This window comes from Lepidochelys kempii, chromosome 2 (assembly GCF_965140265.1).
Source record: "Lepidochelys kempii isolate rLepKem1 chromosome 2, rLepKem1.hap2, whole genome shotgun sequence".
In the NCBI taxonomy this organism is placed as follows: domain Eukaryota; kingdom Metazoa; phylum Chordata; order Testudines; family Cheloniidae; genus Lepidochelys; species Lepidochelys kempii.
The window spans coordinates 56,428,426-56,449,608 of NC_133257.1; positions in this window are offsets into that span (position 1 = coordinate 56,428,426).

Genomic DNA, 21,183 nt, shown 5'->3' on the forward strand with positions numbered 1-21,183 from the left:
ATCTTGTACCTTATTATATTTGGGGAAAATAGTGTATACTGGAACTACTCCTGCTGAACTTTTTTCTTGTCACGTTTGGTTTCCAGGACCACTCTCTTTTAAACCTGGGATACAGGGCAGTGTCTATTCCTGACTGATTAGTAGAGGACTGTGCAGAAGTGGGAAGGGCACAAGAAGCCTTCTCCTTCAGTTGTACACATTATCAAAAGTGTCTGTACTCAAAGCATGCAAGGAGACAATTCCTCTGTGCTTCCCTCTGGGCACACCGCAAAGGGGGCAGGGAGGAGGCAGGATTGTAGCCTATCCCCTGAACATTGGCCTGCTGGGCTGACCAGGGAACATGAGAGAACATTCCAGATCAGCGATTCTCAATCTTTTTCTTTCTGAGGCCCCCCTCAACATGCTTTTAAAAACTCCAGGGCCCAGCAGGGGGACTTGGGGCTCTGAGCCGGGGTGGGAGCTCAGGCATAGGTGCAGTTTGACAAAATCCCTCCCATTTTGAGTGGGCAAGGGCCAGCGGGGCTCGAGCAAGCTCTTCATGGCAAGGTCTGGGAAGGGAGCGTCACCTCCACCCCCTGACTCACCTCAGCAGGCCACTGTTAAGATAGAGATATTCAGGCCTGCCTGTAAAGGCCTTGTCAAGGTTCCTTCCCCACTCTGAACTCGAGGGTACAGATGTGGGGACCTGCATGAAAACCCCCTAAGCTTATGTATCTTGTCTCCTCATTGGTTATTTTGGTCAGGAGCTAGCGAGGTTATCCTAGCTTCTTAACCCTTTACAGATGAAAGGGTTTTTCTTCTGGCCAGGGTAAAGGTGTTTACCCTTCCCTTTATATTGATAACAACCTCCCCACCAATCACAGATTGGGTGAAACACTGACTGTGATTTCATCCTGGAGCTCTAGGGGAAAACAGAGTTAATAAGACACATGCACCTCTAAATATACTACCAAATATATAAAGACTAACAATATTTTCCACATCTCAAGGACGATTTTAACGAGTTGATTCTGGGAAACTTTCATGAGAGAGTGCATCAGCCACTTTGTTAGAAGCTCCTGAGATGTGTTGTATGTTTAAATCAGAATCTTGGAGAGCTAAACGAATAAGCTTTTTTTGTTATTTCCCGTGGCCGTATAAAGACACTGTAGTGCAGCATGGTCGGTTTGCAGGTGGAAATGCCGTCCCGAAACGTATGGGCGTAGCTTTTCCAGAGGGTAGACAATAGCGTAACATTCTTTTTCACTGACTGACGAGTTGCTTTCCCTCTCAGACAGCTTCTTGCTGAGAAACACTACAGGGTGGAATTCTTGATCCGGTCCTTCCTGCATTAAAACTGCTCCCACACCACGCTCGGACGCATCTGTGGTTACTAGGAACAGTTTGTCAAAGTCTGGGGGCCTTAGCACAGGGTCAGACAGGAGTGTCACTTTAAGCTGGTTAAAGGCCTTCTGACACTCTTCGGTCCACTGAACTGCATTTGGCTGTTTCTTTTTGGTTAGGTCTGTCAGTGGGGCAGCGATTTGGCTGTATTGCGGTACAAATCACCTGTAATATCTGGACAAACCTAAGAAGGATTGGACCTGTTTCTTTGACTTTGGGACAGGCCACTTTTAGATAGCATCCACTTTGGCTTATACGGGGTTGATAGTTCCTTGACCCACCTGGTGTCCAAGGTAAGTCACTCTGTTTAGGCCTATTTGACACTTCTTAGCCTTAACAGTTAGTCCTGCCGCCCTTATGCGCTCAAAGGCTTTTTGTAGATGTTCCAGGTGTTCTGCCCAGGAATCCGAAAATATGGCCACATCATCAAGGTAGGCGACTGCATATTCTCCTAATCCTGCTAGGAGACAATCTACAAATCTTTGGAAGGTGGCGGGTGCATTCCGCAGCCCGAAAGGGAATACATTAATTTCATACAGCCCGACATGTGTAAGGCTGACCTTTTCTTGGTGGATTCATCTAGCGGTACCTGCCAGTACCCCTTGGTTAAGTCCAAGGTAGAGATGAACTAGGCCCATCCCTGTTTCTCTAATAGTTCATCTGTGCATGGCATTGGATAGTTGTATGGGCGAGTTACAGCATTTAGCTTACGGTAGTCCACGCAAAAACATATCTCCCCATCTGGTTTGGGAACTAGAATCACTGGAGATGCCCATGCTCTGCCAGAGGGGCGGATTACACCCATCTGTAACATATCCTGGATCTCCCGTTCTATAGCAGTTTTAGCTTGAGGAGACACCCGGTAAGGTTGGACCCTAATTGGATGAGCATTACCTGTGTCAATGGAGTGGTATGCCCGTTCAGTCAGTCCTGGGGTGGCTGAGAACGTTGGCGCGTACCTAGTGCACAGCTCCTGGATCTGCTGTTGCTGCATACGACCAAGGGTCATAGAGAGGTTCACCTCTTCCATGCCACCAACACTTTTCCCTTCATAGTAGACACCTTCAGGCCACTCAGCGTCATCTCCTCCCTGGGCTGTAAACTGACAAACCTTTAATTCTCTGGAATAAAAGGGCTTTAGAGAATTAATATGGTACACCTTAGTCTTTCGGTTGGAGGTGGGGAATGCTATGAGATAATTAACAGCTCCCAGGCACTCCTGGACCGTGAATGGCCCTTCCCATTTTATGGGCCTGGAGCACCTTTAAGACCATGACCTGGTCCCCTACTTTGAAGGAACGCTCTCTGGCATGTTTATCATACCAGGCTTTTTGCTCTTTTTGAGCATCCTGTAGGTTTTCTTTAGCAAGTGCTAAAGAGGTTTGGACGGTGTTTTGTAGGTTGGTTACAAAGTCCAGAATGTTAGTTCCTGGAGAAGGTGTAAATCCCTCCCATTGTTGCTTCACCAACTGTAATGGCCCCTTAACCTCGTGGCCATATACAAGTTCAAATGATGAAAACCCTAAACTGGGATGTGGTACAGCTCTGTAGGCAAAGAGCAACTGCTGCAATACTAGGTCCCAATCATTGGAGTGCTCATTTACAAATTTACGTATCATGGCCCTCAAAGTTCCATTAAACTTCTCCACCATGCCATTTGTTTGATGGTGGTAAGGAGTGGCAACCAAGTGATTTATCCCATGAGCTTCCCAAAGGCTTTCCATAGTTCCTGCCAGGAAATTAGTTCCTTTATCTGTGAGGATGTCAGAGGGCTAACCTACCCTGGCAAAAATGTCTGCTAGTGCGTGGCACACACTTTTAGTCCTGGTATTGCTTAGAGCTACTGCTACTGGCCATCGGGTGGCAAAATCCATGAAAGTCAGTATGTACTGCTTCCCTCTGGGTGTCTTTTTCGGAAAAGGACCCAGAATGTCCACAGCTACTCACTGAAATGGAACTTCCATGATGGCTGGAGAGGGGGCTTTGACCTGGTCTTGGGGTTTTCCCACTTTTTGGCACACCTCACAAGACCGGACATAGGTAGAAACATCCTTGCCCATTCTCTCCCAGTGGAATGACCTCCCCAAATGGTCTTTGGTCCTGTTCTCCCCAGCACGGCCACTAGGATGATCGTGGGCTAAGCTCAAGAGCTTGACCCAGTACTTAGTTGGAACTACCAACTGTCTCTGAGGATGCCAGTCTTCCTGGTGTCCACCAGAAAGAGTTTCCTTGTATAAAAGTCCTCTTTCTACAACAAACCTGGATCGATTAGAAGAGCTGAGAGGCAGTGGGTTGCTCCGTGCCGCTGTCCAAGCTCTCTAGAGGCTTTCATCTGCTTCCTGTTTGGTCTGGAACTGTTCCCTTGATGCTGGAGACATCAGTTCCTCATTGGATTGTGGACCTATGTTTGGTCCCTCTGGAAGCGATGTAGGGGATGGGGCTGTTTCCGTTGACTGTGAACCACTCTCTGCTGGTGCACTATGTTGGGGTTCAGGCTCCGGCTGAGCCTCTGGTGTAGAGTTATCGGCTGCTGCCAGTTCAGGTTTGGTGGGGCCCTCTGGTGTTGGGGTTGCAAGTACTGGATTCAGTGCTGGCAATGGGTCTGGTGCTGGTTGTTCCGCCGGTTCCAGTTCTGGGACTGGCTCTGTCTGGGTCTCTGGGACTGGATACACTACTGCTGTTGTAGACATTGGCCTGGGATCTGGGTCCATCACCTCTGACCGTGTCCTGGTAGAAGTTTCCGGAACAGAGCTAGGCATGATGGCTTGCTTAGCCTGGCTGCGGGTGACCATTCCAACCCTCTTGGCTAGCTTCACATGATTGGCCAAGTCTTCCCCCAACAGCATGGGGATGGGATAATCATGATAGACTGCAAAAGTCCACATTCCTGACCAGCCCTTGTACTGGACAGGCAACTTGGCTGTAGGAAAATTGAAAAAGTTGGACTTTGAAGGGTTGAATCATCACTCTGGGTCGATTAAATTGGGGTCCACTAAGGAAGCATGGATAGCCGACACTTGTGCTCCGGTGTCCCTCCACGCGGTGACCTTCTTCCCACCCACACTCACAATTTTCCTCTGCTCCAAGGGTATCTGGGAGGTATCTGGGCCTGAGGACCTCTGGTATGATTCCGGTGCAATGAACTGTAATCTGTTGGGGTTTTTGGGGCAGTTGGCCTTCACATGGCCCGGCTCATTACATTTAAAACATCGTCCAGCTGACGGATCACTGAGGAGAGGTGGGTTGCTGGAGAATGGTGTGGCAGGATGATAAGGTGTCTGGAGTATTCCTTGGTGTGTAGTTGGGGCCTTGGGCTGCCCCTGGTAGTAGGGTGTGATCTGAGGGTGTCCCTTCTGGTATCCGCTCCAACTACGACCAGGGTTGTTCCTCTCTCCTCCCTCCACCCATTTTGTTCCGGCTTGCCCCGCCTCTCTGGGACTGCTCATATCGATCAGCATAAGAAGCAAGACTTTCTGCTGAGTCCATTTCCTTATCCCATAAACACTGTTCTTTTTCCTCCTTGGACATATTCAGGAATTGCTCCTGAGCTATCAAATCACACATTCCGTCAAAGCTAGTGACACCCCTTCCTTGGACCCATTTATCTAACAGATCCTTCATCTGGTTTAGATAAGCCACATTACTTAGTCCAAGCCCTCTCTTAAGGGTTTGAAATTTTACTCTGTACGTTTCAGATGTAATTTGAAATTGCTTTAAAACCAAATCCTTGAACTTATTATAGTCAGACGCCTCATCAATAGGCATCTTATTGAATATGTCCAGAGCTCTTCCAGTCAATTTTGTGACCAATATGGTCATCTTGTGAGCTTCAGGAATTTTATGGAGAGTGCACAGTCTCTCAAAGGTGAGAAAATATTCAGCAATATCACTGGATTCATCATACTGTGGACATAGTCACTCCCATTTGTGGATTGTTGGAGAAGGATTGTTAGGGTTATCCAGTGGATTCCACTCAGTCCTTACCTTCTCCATCTCCAGTTCATGCTTCCTCTCTTTTTCTTTTTCCTTTGCCTCCATAGCTCTCCTGTGGGCAGCCTCTTGGTTCTTTTCTACGTCCATAGCTCTCCTGTGGACAACCTCTTGGTTCTTTTCTGCCTCTATAGCTCTCCTGTGGGCAGCCTCTTGGTTCTTTTCTGCCTTTATAGCTCTCTTGTGGGCAGCCTATTGTTTTTTTTCTGCCTCTTTCTTTGCCTCCATTTCTTTGTCCTTTGCCTCCATAGCTCTCCTGTGGGCAGCCTCTAGGGCTTTTTCTGCCTCTTTCACTGCCTCTAGTCTCTCTGGGGCATGGGTTCGAATCCCACTTCTGCCACCATGTCAAGGTTCCTTCCCCACTCTGAACTCTAGGGTACAGATGTGGGAACCTGCATGAAAACCCCCTAAGCTTATTTTTACGAGCTTAAGTTAAAACTTCCCCAAGGTACAAACTATTTTACCTTTTGCCCTTGGACTTTATTGCTGCCACCACCAAGCGTCTAACAAATGTATAACAGGGAAAGAGCCCGCTTGGAAATGTCTTTCCCCCCAAAATCCTCCCCAAACCCTACACCCCCTTTCCTGGGGAAGGCTTGACAAAAATCCTCACCAATTTGCATAGGTGAACACAGACCCAAACTCTTGGATCTTTTAGAATAATGAAAAAGCAATCAGGTTCTTAAAAGAAGAATTTTAATAGAAGAAAAAGTAAAAGAATAAGCTTTGTAAAATCAGGATGGTAAATACCTTACAGGGTAATCAGACTGAAAACATTGAGAATCCCTCTAGGCAAAACCTTAAGTTACAAAAAGACACAAAAACAGGAATATCCATTCCATTCAGCACAGCTATTTTATCAGCCATTTAAACAAAACAGAATCTAACGCATATCCATTCCTGTTCTGTTTCTGGCAAAAAAACAACACACAGACAGAGAGAACCTTTGTTTCCCCCCCTCCCTCCAGCTTTGAAAGTATCTTGTCTCCTCATTGGTCATTTTGGTCAGGTGCCAGTGAGGTTATCTTAGCTTCTTAACCCTTTACAGGTGAAAGGGTTTTTCCTCTGGCCAGAGGGATTTAAAGGTGTTTACCCTTCCCTTTATATTTATGACAGGCCTATACTTTAAGAATGTAGGTATATGTTTATCATTTAGCTGGTAATACAGGTATACAAGAAAGAATCTGTGTAAGGGCCTTCTCTCACTGTGACAGTCTGAGGCCCTGTTCTTAGGCCAATGCCTTTGGCTAAGCAGCAGAGGCAGCCATAAGCTGGGAAGTGAGCAGTCACATCCTCACATTCCAAACTAGTCAATATGGGGTGTTAGGAAGGTGATCTGATCTATCACCTCCAGAGAAAGGGAAGAGCCTAGAAGATACAAAAGAAAAATTAGTTTAATTGTTTTCTGTCTGGTAAGAACTCACTTATCAATAGACACAGCTGGGAAACCCTTATGTCTTTATAGTTGTAGTTGTGAAATCCTCACTTCTGTATTTTTTGTCATTATAGTTCCCATTTTGCTATTGTTTATTTGCATGGTCTCTGTCTGGTTCTGTGATTGTTTCTGTCTGCTGTATAATTAATTTTGCTGGGTGTAAACTAATTAAGGTGGTGGGATATAATTGGTTAGCTAATCATGTTACAATATGTTAGGATTGGTTAGGTAAATTTCAGTAGAAGGATTGGTTAAGGTATAGCTAAGAATATTACTATATAAATTAGGGGCAAACAGGAAGTAAATTGGGATTCAAAAATAAGCAAAAAGGAACTTGGATTTAAGCTTGCTGGAAGTTCACCCCAATAAACATTGAATTGTTTGCACCTTCGGACTTCAGGTATTGTTGCTCTCTGTTCATGTGAGAAGGACCAGGGAAGTGGAAGAGTGAAGAAATAAGTTCTCTAACAGCCACCTGCCTGTCTGGGTTGTGGGGGGAGGGGGTTGGGTGCAACCAAAAATTATAACTCAAAGGTGGGGGGGGGCTCAGCTAAAAAAGTTTGAAAACAGCTCAGGGTGCAGGGAGAGGGGTACTTAAGGGCTGTGTGTGGACAGGGGGTATCTCAGGGTGCAGGCAGGGGTGTAGCTAGGGACTGTGTACAGGAAGGGGGTAGCTCAGGGTGCAGGCAGGGGTGTAGCTAGGGGCTGTGTGCAAGCAGCGGGTAGCTCAGGGTGGAGGCAGAGAGTAGCTAAGGGCTGTGGGTGGACAGGGGGGTAGCCAAGGGTGCAGGCAGGGGGTACCTAGGGGCCGTGTGCAGGCACGGGGATAGCTCAGGGTTCAGTGAGGGGGTAGTTCAGGGTGCAGGCAGGGGGTACCTAGGGGCCGTGTGCAGGCACGGGGATAGCTCAGGGTTCAGTGAGGGGGTAGTTCAGGGTGCAGGCAGGGGGTAGCTAGGGGCTGTGTGCAGCTGGGGTGGGGAAGGGTAGCTCAGGGTGCAGGGAGAGGGGTAGATGGGGGCTGTGTGCAGACAGGGACATAACTCAGAGTGCAGGGAGGACTCCCCAGCCATCCCTGTTCCTTGAGGGCTCTGCCAGCATGGACCTGGGTCCCCCGATGCAAGGAGCTTTTACTGGCTGTGTGAGCAAAGTGGGCTGGGAGCTGAGGAGTGACTTCAACCCCCTGCAACAGCAGCAGCAGGAGAGGAGGGCTTCAACCCCCTGCACCAGCCAGAGCAGCAGCTGTCCTGCAGTGCCCAGCTCTGGCTTCCCACCTCCGACCTGGCCAAGGGGTGGGGAGAGAAGGAGGTGGAGGATGGGGGTGGAGTGCCCCAGGACTGCACTGCTCTTGCTCTGTAGTTTCGGGGGGCAAAGGGGGAAACACCCCATGTCCTTCTAACTCTGCCCATGGGCTCAGGGCTTCTGCCCCGTTGGGACTCGGGACTCTGGAATTCATCCCCCACTGCTCCCAGCTTCAACCCAATGGGGGGCACTAGGGATCGGAGCTTCAACCCAGCAGGGGGCTCTGGGGATCAGGGCTTCAATCCCACAGCTACTGGCTCATGGAAGGTGCTGGGATATGCATGCCATCTATTGCCCCCTGCAGTTAGGGAATCCCATTGCCACTAATCCATCCACTATTTCCCACACATTGCCCAGAGTCACAGTCTGTAGCAGGAGGCGATTAATGGACCTGCACACCTGCATCACTGCAACCCCAACGGTAGACTTCCCAACTCCAAACTGATTCACGATTGATCTGTAATAGTCTGGAGTTGCCAGCTTCCACATAGCAATCATCACTGAATTTTCCACCAGGAGGGCAGCTCTCCTTTTGGTGTTCTTATAGCGCAGGACAGGGGCGAGCTCAGCACACAGTTCCAGGAAGGTGGCTTTGTGCATCTGAAAGTTCTGCAGCCATTGCTCATCATCCCATACCTGCAGCATGATGCAATCTCACCACTCAATACTTGTTTCCTGAGCCCAGTAACTGTCCATCATGTGCAGCTGCTCTGTGAATGCCAATATCAATCTTGAATTGTTTCTTTCCATGGCTCACAGCAGGGCAGACACCAGGATGTCATTATCAGATTCGCAGCTCATGAAATACTGCCAGATCAGCTGCATTGTGTTCATAACACTTAGCACAAGACTGGAGAGCAGTGCAGGATGCATGCTTTCAGAAAGAGATGGCGGGCTCACAGTTTACAGAGATTGTTGAAAAGCAGCACAAAATATAATCAAAAGCCCATGCAATTATGGGACAGAGAAAACTGCATCATGGGACGATGAGCTCCAGAACTCCAAGCAGGAGAAGTTGGTGAGTTGCACGGTGGGATAGCTACCCATGGTGCACAGCTCTCTCCATCCATGCAAGAGCACCAACTGTGGATGCACTCCGCCCACACAAGAAGCCTTGTGTGGATATGCACAAGCAATTTAATTAGAGTGGTTTATGACCATCAAAGGAACTTCAGTTGACTTAACTCTGTGACTTAACGCTACTCTGTAGTGTAGACATAGCCTTAGACTGACCAGATGCTAGCAGTTACAGTATGTTTCCCCTCCATTTGGGGAACTATTTATCTCAGTATGCTTAAGCACATTGCTTCTAATGCCTTCCTTTTTGAATGTATAGCCTTGCTAAAGTGTTGTCACTTTTAAAGCATTATACTCTTAAGTTTTAGGTCTTGTCTACATTTAAAATGCTGCAACAGTGCAGCTGTACGACTGTAGCTCTTCAGTGAAGACGCTACCTATGCTGATGGGAGTTTCTCCTGATGGCATAGGTACTTGACAGAGGAGCCCTCCTGTTGACATGGTGCTGTCTACAGATGGGGGATGGGAGAGAGGGTGGTAGGTCACTATAACTACATCGCTCAGGGGTGTGGATTGTAATTACACTGACATAAGTTCCTAGTTTAGACCAATCATGAGCCCGAGTAAGACACACTGTACAAGTCTTCCCTGGTGTGGCCAAACATAACAGCTAAACACAATTCCAGCTTCTATATTCAGGGGAATTCAGGGGCTGCTTATTCTCCCGTTACTCTGACAAATGGATTTTGGGACGCTGGTATAATAACCTGCCAATTGCCCCCTTAGTCTGTTCTTCCTGAGGTAAAAGTTTCCGAGGTTGTTAGTGAAACACTAAAGGACACAGATGTAACCTTCCGATAAAGTAATTGACAGAGGCAGTATTCTTTCCAAAACAAAGTATATTTTATTAAAGTAACTAATAATCCCTAATACAATATAATCTAAAAATCCCTGACATAATCCCTTATTGCAAGTTAAAGCACATTCAAACTCCAATAGCACATAATTCAAATGATTCTAAGCGAAGCAATTTGTTATAAGTGGCCAGTTTGCAACAAATCACCGACTATACTACACTAAAAATTGTATTAAAAACTGGCAAGTTTACTTGTCTGTTGATATTCCTTTAAACCACTGCTGCTGCTCAGCTTCTCTGGCTGGTCACAGTTGTTACATTTGTAGATTACTCCCTGTAGCTTCTTTTCCCTCTGTCCTTTTATCCCTTAGTTGTTTTGTTTCAATGTTGCCAATGCTGTGGCTACTGCTGATGTTTACTGCTGTTTTAGGTATTTTCTTCAGAATTCTAAACCGTCTTTTCAGCAGTTCTTTTGTCCTTTTGGTCAGTCCCCTCCAATCTCTTGCTCCCACCCTGCAGCATCCTACAGCCCAGGCTCCAGCCCAAGCCCAGAAGTCTACACAGCAATGAAATAGCCCCATAGCCTGAGCTCCACGAGCCTGAGTCGGCTGGCATGGGTCAGCCACAGCTTTTTCTTTGCTGTGTAGACGTGCTTTTAGTGACTCAACCCTCCAGTCAGGTCACGTTTTCAAGACCAACCCTTTCAGGGTATAAACAAAGTCCAATAATAGGTAGGTCTTCAGGAGTAAGAAAGGGATTCAGGGCTTCCCCCTTGGGTCAGGGTCTCATGGTCAAGGATCTTGCTCTTCAGGATCTTCCCCCCATCTAGGTTCCCCATTGAGGGACAGACCTCCATTGTTGTCTCTCTTCAGGGGGTGGTAGGGGTGCTCAGGCCCTCACTCTCCACTGGGCTCCAATCCAGGGGCCCAATGGTAGGCAGTTAAGTCCTACCCCCCCCAGGTGCTATGTGGTTGCTTCCCTGGATCACTCCTACCCATCCCCTCTCTTCCCAAAGGGTAAAGCAAAGAACTGAACACACAGATAATGTGTCTAATCTTCAGAGAGTCACAGGTCCCTTCTTTGTAGGCTTTGTCAGGTCACTGTAGTCAGGCCTCACACACCAGGAGCTCAGAGTGCTGGTCAACTCATCTCTGCTCTCTGCCAGCAAACCAGCTACTCTGCTCTCCTTTTAAACTCCTTCTCCAGCCTCTGCTTGCATTGCAGAAGTGGAGGAGTGAATCTGCCTGGGCCCAGAGCAGCTCCTTAACCTCTACCTCCCTAGTGTGTGATTTGTACATTCCATCAAAACGACAGAACAGTTTTCTTTGATTTTATTGGACAATGTATTCTTGCATTGTTTGCAGCAGTGTTTCTCAAAACACAGCCTGCAGAATACATTCTCATGGTCCACAAAGAATTAGCTGGTCACATTGTGCTGGCTCCTCCTTGTTTCCAGCTGCTAAAAAACATTAAAAGACAGCTAAAAAGTGCACTCTGTTCTTTCCTTCTCCACGTGAGCAACTGCTGCAGTGGAGTGTTATGAGACTGTGAATGGAATTATGAAGAGCCTGTCTGACCGTACATTGAAATGTCTCAAGAGCTGGGAGCTTTCTCTGCTTGATTATCTGGAAAGGCCTAGCACACTGTAGGCATTTCTATAAATAAATAATAATTGATCATAATAGCAATGCTTGTGAACTTTTATTAAAGCTGATAATGAATCAATACAACACCAAATCACAACAGCCTGTGATGATTCCAATCTTAGCTTATGTGTAGCCAGAGTGCCGAAAAATTCCACTAGAAGAGGTTTTTCTTTCTTTAAAAGAAATATTTCTTCATATGAGCAAAGAGGGCAAAATCACAACACTTCAACCATCATCTGGCTTTTGTCATGGCTTTCTAATGCATGTATAGGGAGGGTGGGAGAGCGAAGGGGGGGAGCCACAGGCAGCTGTGCAAATGTAAACAAACTGTCTGGGGGCCCACCAGCACGTTACCCTGATGGGCCGCATGGGGCAGGTTGCCCACCGCTGCTCTATACCATTATCTAAATCATTGATGAAAATATTGAATAGAACTGGACCTAGAATCAATCTCTGCGGGTCCCCAGGTTAATAGAGGCTCCTTACTCTCTGGGAATGGTTTTCCAACCAGTTATGCACGCACCTTATAGTAGCTCCATCTAGGTTGTATTTCCCTAGTTTGTTTATGAGAAGGTCATGCGAGACAGTATCAAAAGCCTTATTAAAGTCAAGATATACCACATTTACTGCTTCCCCACATCCACAAGTCTTGTTACGCTGTCAAAGAAAGCTATCAGGTTGGTTTGACATGATTTGTTCTTGACGAATCCATGCTGACTGTTACTCATCACCTTATTATCTTCTAGGTGTTTGCAAATTGATTGCTTAATTATTTGCTCCATTTTCTTTCCAGGTACTGAAGTTAAGCTGACTGGTCTGTAATTCCCCCAGTTGTCCTTATGTCCTTTTTATAGATTGGCACTGTATTTGGGAAATGGGACACTCACCAATCTACATGTATTAATCAGCCAGGGGATTGTGAATTGGTTTCAGCATCAGGCATTGATAAACACTTCAATTATTTGGGAGAAGGTAAAGTATGCTTCCACATTACAGAATTTGCTAATTTTCAAACTGAAACTCAAAATATTACTGTTGTGGGCACTGTGGTGGCAGTTACCTGGTGCATCAACCAAAGTATTCAAGAAATTCAAGTAGGGGACCAAAAGTAAACTGTACTCATCATTATATTAAAGGATCAGGAAATTTCAGGAACATCTTGAAGGGGATTGTGTAATCAAGTCCTATCTCAGTTGGAAAACCAAACATACATTACACAACTTAACGCAAAATTAGATAGGGAATATTAAGGTTAAAATGAATATTGTTAATGGAAAAATTGCAAAACAAATTGAAATTATCAAAAATATTATCCAGCATAATTGGTGAGAATTGGTTTTGCAATGGTCACTTACCACAAAGGGAGTTTTGAATGTAATGCTACATCTTATAGTTGTATTATGCATTATACAAATTGTTTGTGTATTAAGTATGGTTTTAATGTGTTGTTGGACCAAAAGAATGTATGTTGGACTGTGAAGCATTCAAGAGAAGATGAAAATTGAAATGAACTTGTTAAATTAGTTAAGCAAATTGTAAATAGGACCTGAAATAAAGCATAACCCTAAGGAATATCCTCCCTTGAGGGCTGGTGAGCCAATGATGAGTAAGATCCCTAAAAGATAGGGGCAACCTAAGACAGGCCCATCGGGAAAGCAAAGAAAAGGAGTGGAATGCAGGCTGCACTAACAGTATAGTGTCAGTATAATGAGTGCAGCCTAAGGGCTGTCTATCAAGGTGCCTCTTGTGTGACCTTTGTGGATCTGCACATGTGCAGAATGGACTCCTGGCCCGAAGATTGCAGGTCTTAGAGTCTTGTTATGGTGATGATTCATGTGAAGGGCACTAGTCTTGCTCCGCTGAGCAACAGTTCTTAGTCTGCCCAGCAACAGTTCCTGATTTGTTAATTTGTTTACCTATCAATAACTCCCTCATGCTCAGTATTGATTGGTCAATTGTTAATACATATACTGTTACCAGTTCTTTAGAGGGAGTTATCTGCTGGTCAGGTCACCCCACTGCGTCTGTGCTTGAAGCAACATTCTGGTGTCCGTATTACCGATTTCGATCCAGACAGATCATGAGGGTAGCAGGTAGAGCCTGAGGGGATTACTACCACCCATAGGAAGGATAGGGTGGTCACCAGATGGATAATCCCACATAGATGCCACCTCAGATGATCTTTCATTCCAGCTCTAGTTCCTGTGCCATTTTCCAATAGCTGGTAAGGGAACCCAAGTCTGCCTGCAACTCCAGGTTCCAGCCCTTGGACCCTATGACTAGTAATCTCAGTGTCAGTCCCTAGTGCTGTCTACCTGAGCTCCTTACTATCCCACATCTCTATTGTTGGATCATATTAAAGAAGTTCTGTATTAAAATCACAAATAAGTTTGATTCCCCATAGTTTAAATTCCAGGGTATTACTAATTAAGAGGTCTCTTGGGTTTTGGTGCTGTTTCTCTCCCTCTCTGTGTGAAACTTGCAAGCTGCTAATTGTGTTAGTACATTCTAAGACAGAGTCTGTTCTCAAAGCAATTCTTTCTAACAACAACTGTTCACACAGAGAGAGACTCAAAGCAATACTCTGTAACAACAGAAACAGCACCCCACCCTTTTGTTGTATTCATCTTGCTTCGTTAACAATTGTGATTAAAATAGAGATAGAGGATGTATGTGGATGGATGCTTGGTGTGGATAATAACTGAATGATCAGGGAGGTGCCAGCCTAAGAATCCAGTGTCCATCGGCTGAAGAAGGCGTCAAGTGGAAATAACCAGAGGACCCCCAGAGGGCAGACTGGAATCCACCCAACAGCCTCAAGGATGGGAGAACCAACGAACAAGATAACATCTGGCAGCACAGAGCCGTCAGGAATGTGCCATCTGCTGATTGATTCAGCAACGGCATGATGAAGCAATTCCCATAGACTGGCATAGGACGAAATTCCTATAAAAATTGACTCTAGGAAGTGAGAAATTTGGGGTCTGATTCTGCAAACCAAGTTCCAGGAACATCAGATGAGCATCTGACAAGGCCCTGCTCCCTCCTCATGTCCAGGCCACCAGACCAGTGGCTTGGCATGAGCAACTCTAAGGCTGGTAACTATGATAACAACCTTGCAGAACCTGTGTGTGTGTGTGTGTGTGTGTATGAATGAATGTGTGAATAAATATGAAATTGAATGGAATGTTATAGCTATAACTAACTGCTTACTATGATTCTTTCTGTATTCACAATAAATGTGGCATTTTGCCTTTTCCCCTTTAATAAGATCCTGCTAGTTTTTATTTTATTGGTATAACACTATCATATGGTCTATCCCTAGGTTTACTACCAGAGCTTCCTCTGATCCCTGTGACTAGTTCACCTCCATTGGCCTCTTGCCAGACTCCCTAGGCCAGGGCAAATCTGGGGCTTATTCTCCTAGTAGATTTCCTCCTTCTTCCTGACCAACACCCTTTGCCTCTAGAGAGTGACTGCAGGCCCCTTCCCTGTAAGCCTCCTTCTGGTCTCACTTCCTGGGCTTCATCTGCAGTTAGGATTTATCAGTCCCTGCGTTCCCTCCAGGTGCAGCATATAAGGTTAGTTGGCCCCTTCTGGCTCACAATAACCCACTCAGGGCTTGTGTGGCGCGAACACCCCATCACACCTATTTTTCTGTTCCTTTAGTTCCACATCATCTCTCAAAGCCCCAAATCCCTTTCTGCTCCAGTAAGCCCCTGAGAGTTTCCCTATTCTGACCCCAAGGATGTTCCTTCTCTCTGATTCTTACTGTTATCTCTGATCCTGTTTCTCCTTGTCTCCAAACAGTTTCCAACATGCCCGATGACAGCACATTAGTTAGATTAGATATAATACTGAAAAATATATGTTCTTATGCTACAATAATGAGGACCATGTAAGTCTCTATGTACTGTAGGTAGACTGTGGTGCTTTTGAGATGTGGCTTTCTCTGATTGGCTCTGGATGGCTGCTCTGTTGAAATCTCATGAGATTAGTTTGCTCTGGTCAGAAACTGCCAGAATACATTTCCTCACACTTTAATTCAAGCTGAGGCTTCAAATACATGACACTTGAAGATGACAGCCCTCCTGGCAGAGATGGCCAGACCTGCTGAGACCCAAAGAGGGATTTCAGAAAGGCCTGTTGGGCCTCAGGAAGGAAGAGGAGGTAAATATCTAAACATTTTCAAACCAAATTACAGTTATGTCTACCCTTACATCCCCTAAAACTTGCTTTCCAATTTGACTTCTTTATCCAAATAGATTACATAGGGTTTTAGTTTGATAAATAAAATAAAACAGCAAAAGAAACAAACAAAAGTGCCTCAAAGGAACATCAGGTGTAAATATGGATCATTGTAATTATTTATTTAAATGCATAGACATTACACATTAGTTCAAAATAATCTATATTACTTTATGTTTTCATAACATCAAGAATTGAAACAGGAATACTAATAGATATCTCAGTTGTAACATATATATGTCATCATATAATATGGAAAAAATATGTTCAATAATTCACTGCAACACCTGTGTCAAATGAACTTTCTTCTCAGACAAACATTTTGTGAAAAGAAAGAAAGAATCCTAAAAATGTGTGAGAAACAAGAAATTGCATTGCATAAATACTTAAAACATTTTGGGGTTGGTTTTCAATAGCAAGAACCAAATCTTTTGTTGTATGTATGAATGCCAAAACCTTCTATTCTGTTTATGGTATGGTATGGTATGGTATGGAAGAAAATGAAGAGAAAACCAAATATACAAGCATTTAGTAATTATAGATGATCTGAAATCAGTTTACTTATTAAATGAATCCCAGCACTCAAGCACCTCTTTAATGAACCAATAAGACCTCACAGGAAACAAAGATTTACTTCTTCAGAGCAATCCCGTATTGCCACTAACTCCCTGTGAGGAGGGTATTATCTTGAACTTTGTATCTAAATAGTTTCTGCCTTTTGTGATGATGTGCTGAAGCTCCACTGAGTTTGTAGGAAGATTTTTATCAGGGTGAACAGCATAGCGGGGTGCACTATATTGTTATGAGTTAATCATGGGGAAACCCATTTTCCACCTTGATTTTTGTCATTTTGCAGAAGAAAATAATTTTGAATTCAAAATGTTTTATTCCTGTTGTCTCTGTAGTGCTTCTCAAAGGAGAGCTCTGCACAGTAATGCTGCTAAGCATGTTGGAAGTGGATTGCTCCTATACCAGGAGTTGAAGCCCATTCCATTAATCAGTCTGAATCAAGTATTGCAATCCATAACAATATAACTAGGAAGTACTTCCTGTTTGCCAGACAATAACCGTATCCTGAGTCAAACTCAGTAACCAAAGACTGAGCAGAAGGGAGGCCTGGAAATTATGATTAATAATAAACTAAAATGTCATAAATTAATCAGAAGTATTCTTTTTCCTCTAGAAGAAATGAGCAGTTGAGGGGACCATGTTCATTGTAGGCATAACAATGGTGAATTCTGATGGAAGCTCTGAAACCCAATGTATGGGTTCACATACTCTCTGGTTATCAGAACGAGTGCATAGTTAAAAGCCAGGATGCAGGAATTTATATATGTCACATTTACAGAAAACCACCAATAAAAATGGCAAGTCATTTGTGAGCTGCCCTCAGGTTGGCTAAGATCATTCACTTTAGTAAATGAAATCAACAGTAATTGAGGGAAACTTTACTCACAAGACTCAAGGCTTTACAAAATATCTTATTACTATGTGGATAAGGTCCCTGTCAGTAATGATTTCAAATTGCCTATGAACATATTTTAATGATCCCAAATCTCCTCCGGGAGAATAACCTACTTCAGGAACTCTCAGGTTCACTTTGCTCAAATGGTCCTGTGAAGCCTTACATCCCCCTTCCTAGGGATCAGTTCACTCCCCACTGAATTCCAAGGGAAATGAATTAGGCCTCAACTGAAATCAATGGGAATTTTGCCACTGATTTCAATAGATCCAGAATCAGACAGTTAGGTAAGAGAAGATAAGGAAGAAAACTAGATTTCAATGGAGTTGCATGGATGTAACAGAGTAGAATTAGACTTCATATGTACATAACTCTCTTAGCAACACTAGGAGTTAAAAGAAAAGGAGTACTTGTGGCACCTTAGAGACTAACCAATTTATTTGAGCATGAGCTTTCGTGAGCTACAGCTCACGAAAGCTCACGAAAGCTCATGCTCAAATAAATTGGTTAGTCTCTAAGGTGCCACAAGTACTCCTTTTCTTTTTGCGAACACAGACTAACACGGCTATTACTCTGAAACTAGGAGTTAAGCACACGAATCTGGAAAAAAGAAAGCTCCACAGAAAAACTGGTAGGGTCTTATATCTATGCTAAAGAAAAGACAGCAATTCCTGCTTCTGGACCTATTGAAATCAGTGGCAAAATTCCCATTGACTTCAACTGAGGCCTAATCCCTTTCCCTGGGAATTCAGTGGGGAGTGAACTGATCCCTAGGAAGGGGGATGTATGGCTTCACAGGGCCATTTGAGCAAAGTGAACCTTAGCGTTTCTGAAGTAGATTATTCCCCTGGGAGGAGATTTGGGATCACTAAAATGTGTTCATAGGCAATTTGAAATTATTACTGACAGGGACCTTATCCACCTCCCAATCTTCACATAGGACACTTATTGACAATAATGAGAAAGTTCCTTAAGTGCAAAGTGTAATGACGACAGGGTTTTTTGTTTTGTTTTTTAGACCCGTCTAAACTTTCCCCTTTGATGCATGTAAGGCTCTTATTTAAATCAACGGGAGCCATATGCATGCTTCTGAAAGCAGCATTTGGCCCAATGACTCTTTGGCCTACCCACAGATGCTGTGTTCCACTGAACATGGCTCACAAGCACTAGAGCATGTATTGTAACATCAGAAATAAAACTAATCTTCTGCAAAAATGTCTCCAGCACCAGAATATATAGTTTAGCACCAAAAAGGCAGCCTCTGCTAGCCATTTGCTCAGTAAATGACACAACAGTGAGTCAAAACTATCACAGGCAATTATTATAACACAAAGGGCTCCACTGGGTTCTTAATGGCATTGCTGCATCCTTTTAGCTTTGTACTCCTATAACTCTAATAAGTGTCTCTTATTTTAAATCACAGTTATTCTTCATCCCTAGTTTATTTTTTGTACAATTTTATAAATATCTGTTTTATATTTAAAGTAGAACAAAAGATATTGTATCCAAAAGGAATATTTTTCCAATAGCCAGTCTACTGTTATAAAAGCACACTGCTATTCTGCTCTGTAGGGAAAAAAAAAGTGCCGACTTGTAAACCTATGAAATGGGTGGTATATTCCCATGGTATTTGGGGTTTTTTGGGTTTCTCTTTTCTCAGTGTAGCTCTGTAATGGTGAGGGAATATTATATGACACCTTTGGTCTTCAGCACATTTCTGCTATTTTTATTCCAACAGCATTTTGTGTCAGGTAATCAATCAAGCAGCATTGACACAGGCTATCAAAGTAGATGGTTGCTGGCATTGTCATTATTCAACCCAAGGGAAAGCTGATGAGAGAAATTACAGGGATTCAAATAGATAATGCACGTTTATAAAAAATTGAAGAGTAAACTGCATTTGGTTAGTCAAATGTCCAGTTAGTTGTAACCTTCTCTGTTAAATGAAATATGTTAAACTAAATGTTTGTTGCTGGTTTTCTCAAAAGCTGCTCTTATGAAATAGCTTATATCCAGATTATTTCCTGCTGCTGCTGTAAATTACAGTGTGATTATGACAGATATAATTATCCGTAGCACCATTACTGTGTTTTGAAAAAAACTGCACCCCTGTTTGATAGTAGCAAAGTTTGCTGTTATTTATATCTACAGAAAACAAAATATTCCAAATGATCAGCTTATTATTACCACGTTAAAAAAAGTAACAGATACAATAACATATATACCCGTTATAATACTTTCAGCTGAATCCCAGAATTATAAATTAATTTACAATTTCTAGTTCTGTTTGGAAAGTGTGCCACACAACGTACAAATTGCAAGTTACAAAGTGCATAGCTATTAAACATTAACTCCAATCCTTAGGCTCTGCAGCTTAGAACTTGTGTTAACATAGTCTCTGCCTGTTATTTTTTACAAATGTTTGCAAATGTAAGGAAATGCAAACATGTACAATTTTATCTGTTCCCCCTTCATCTGCCAAAAAACATCTGTCATGTGGAACAAAAATGCATTTTGCCTCTATATTCCTTAGTCAAAAACTCCCATTGGGTTACAGAACATGGCCTATGTACCACTTAAAACTAAACCTTTCAAACAGAGCCTTAAGTGCTGCAGAGACCTTGTGTTTTCCCTCTGCAAAGGGGTGAATTTCACCCAGTTGGACTATTTGACCAAGTGAGGACTGCAGAACCTCAAGCCCATTGTTAACAGTGAGGAAAACCTGTAACATTTAAATTGTTACTAAAATAATAGTCACAGAAACATCACACCTGGTTTGGTTTTTAATTTCTGATGCCTAGTGGCATTGTATACTTCTCTAATTATTGTCTTGTCAGACAAAGGAATGTCACCCAGAGATATGCTTGAAGAGCTACAGTACAATAAATGACTTTCTCTGAGTTAGTGTCAAATCATAGAGATCTGAAGAGTGATAATTCCATTTGGCATATACTACATCACTCATTCTGTCCATATAATTGATCCCTTTGGCAATAGGGTTGACTACATGTAAATTATTCCCATATTTGTAATTTTAGTAAAGTTATCCTGTACTCTGGTGGCAGGCTTTCTTAACCAGCCTTGGGAAGAGGACATCTTTGCTTTAAAATAAAATGCATATATGATTGATTCTGGTGAAGCTATACTATACCACTCTAATTGTTCTACTGAATCTGGCTGTTCCAAAGCTCATGAACTTCAAAGCTCCCAACACATCTGTGCCAGGCAGAGTGGAAATGTGGGAAATTGTAAACAACTAATCACTTGTATTCCCTGTTCATCAGGAGCAAAATTCTGCCTTGCGATATGAAGGTACAACTCTCAGTCACTTCAGTGACAGTTGCACACATGTGTCTGAGGGCAGAATTTCGACCCTGGTCTGTTATGCATACCATTCAGGAAAGCTATCTGTACATATATACAGTGTTCTAGTTTCAGCTGTAGGCCCTTTCTCCATAAATTTTCTACTTAGCTCCCACAAGAAGTTTGGTTTTTTGGGGAGAATAAAGATATTTTTCTTCGCTGGTTTATAAAGATACTTTTCAGGAAATAGCCTCACCAGATTATGTAAAGGACTCTGTCAACTGTTTTACAGATTCTGTTTTTTTGTTGCACACTGTTAAAAAATCGCCCCCCCATTTTTTAAATAAAAATTCCATTTTCACTTTGTGCTTTTTATTTGGGATATCCGTTAGTCAAAATTGTGCAACACTTAGGCCTAATTGGAAGTTTTACCTATAGGACTATTTCAACTAGGGATGTGATCTTTTTTTTTTAAACTGACATATTTATAAGGTAAAAGCCCTAGTATGGATGCAGATATACCCGTATAAAGGTGTTTTATGCC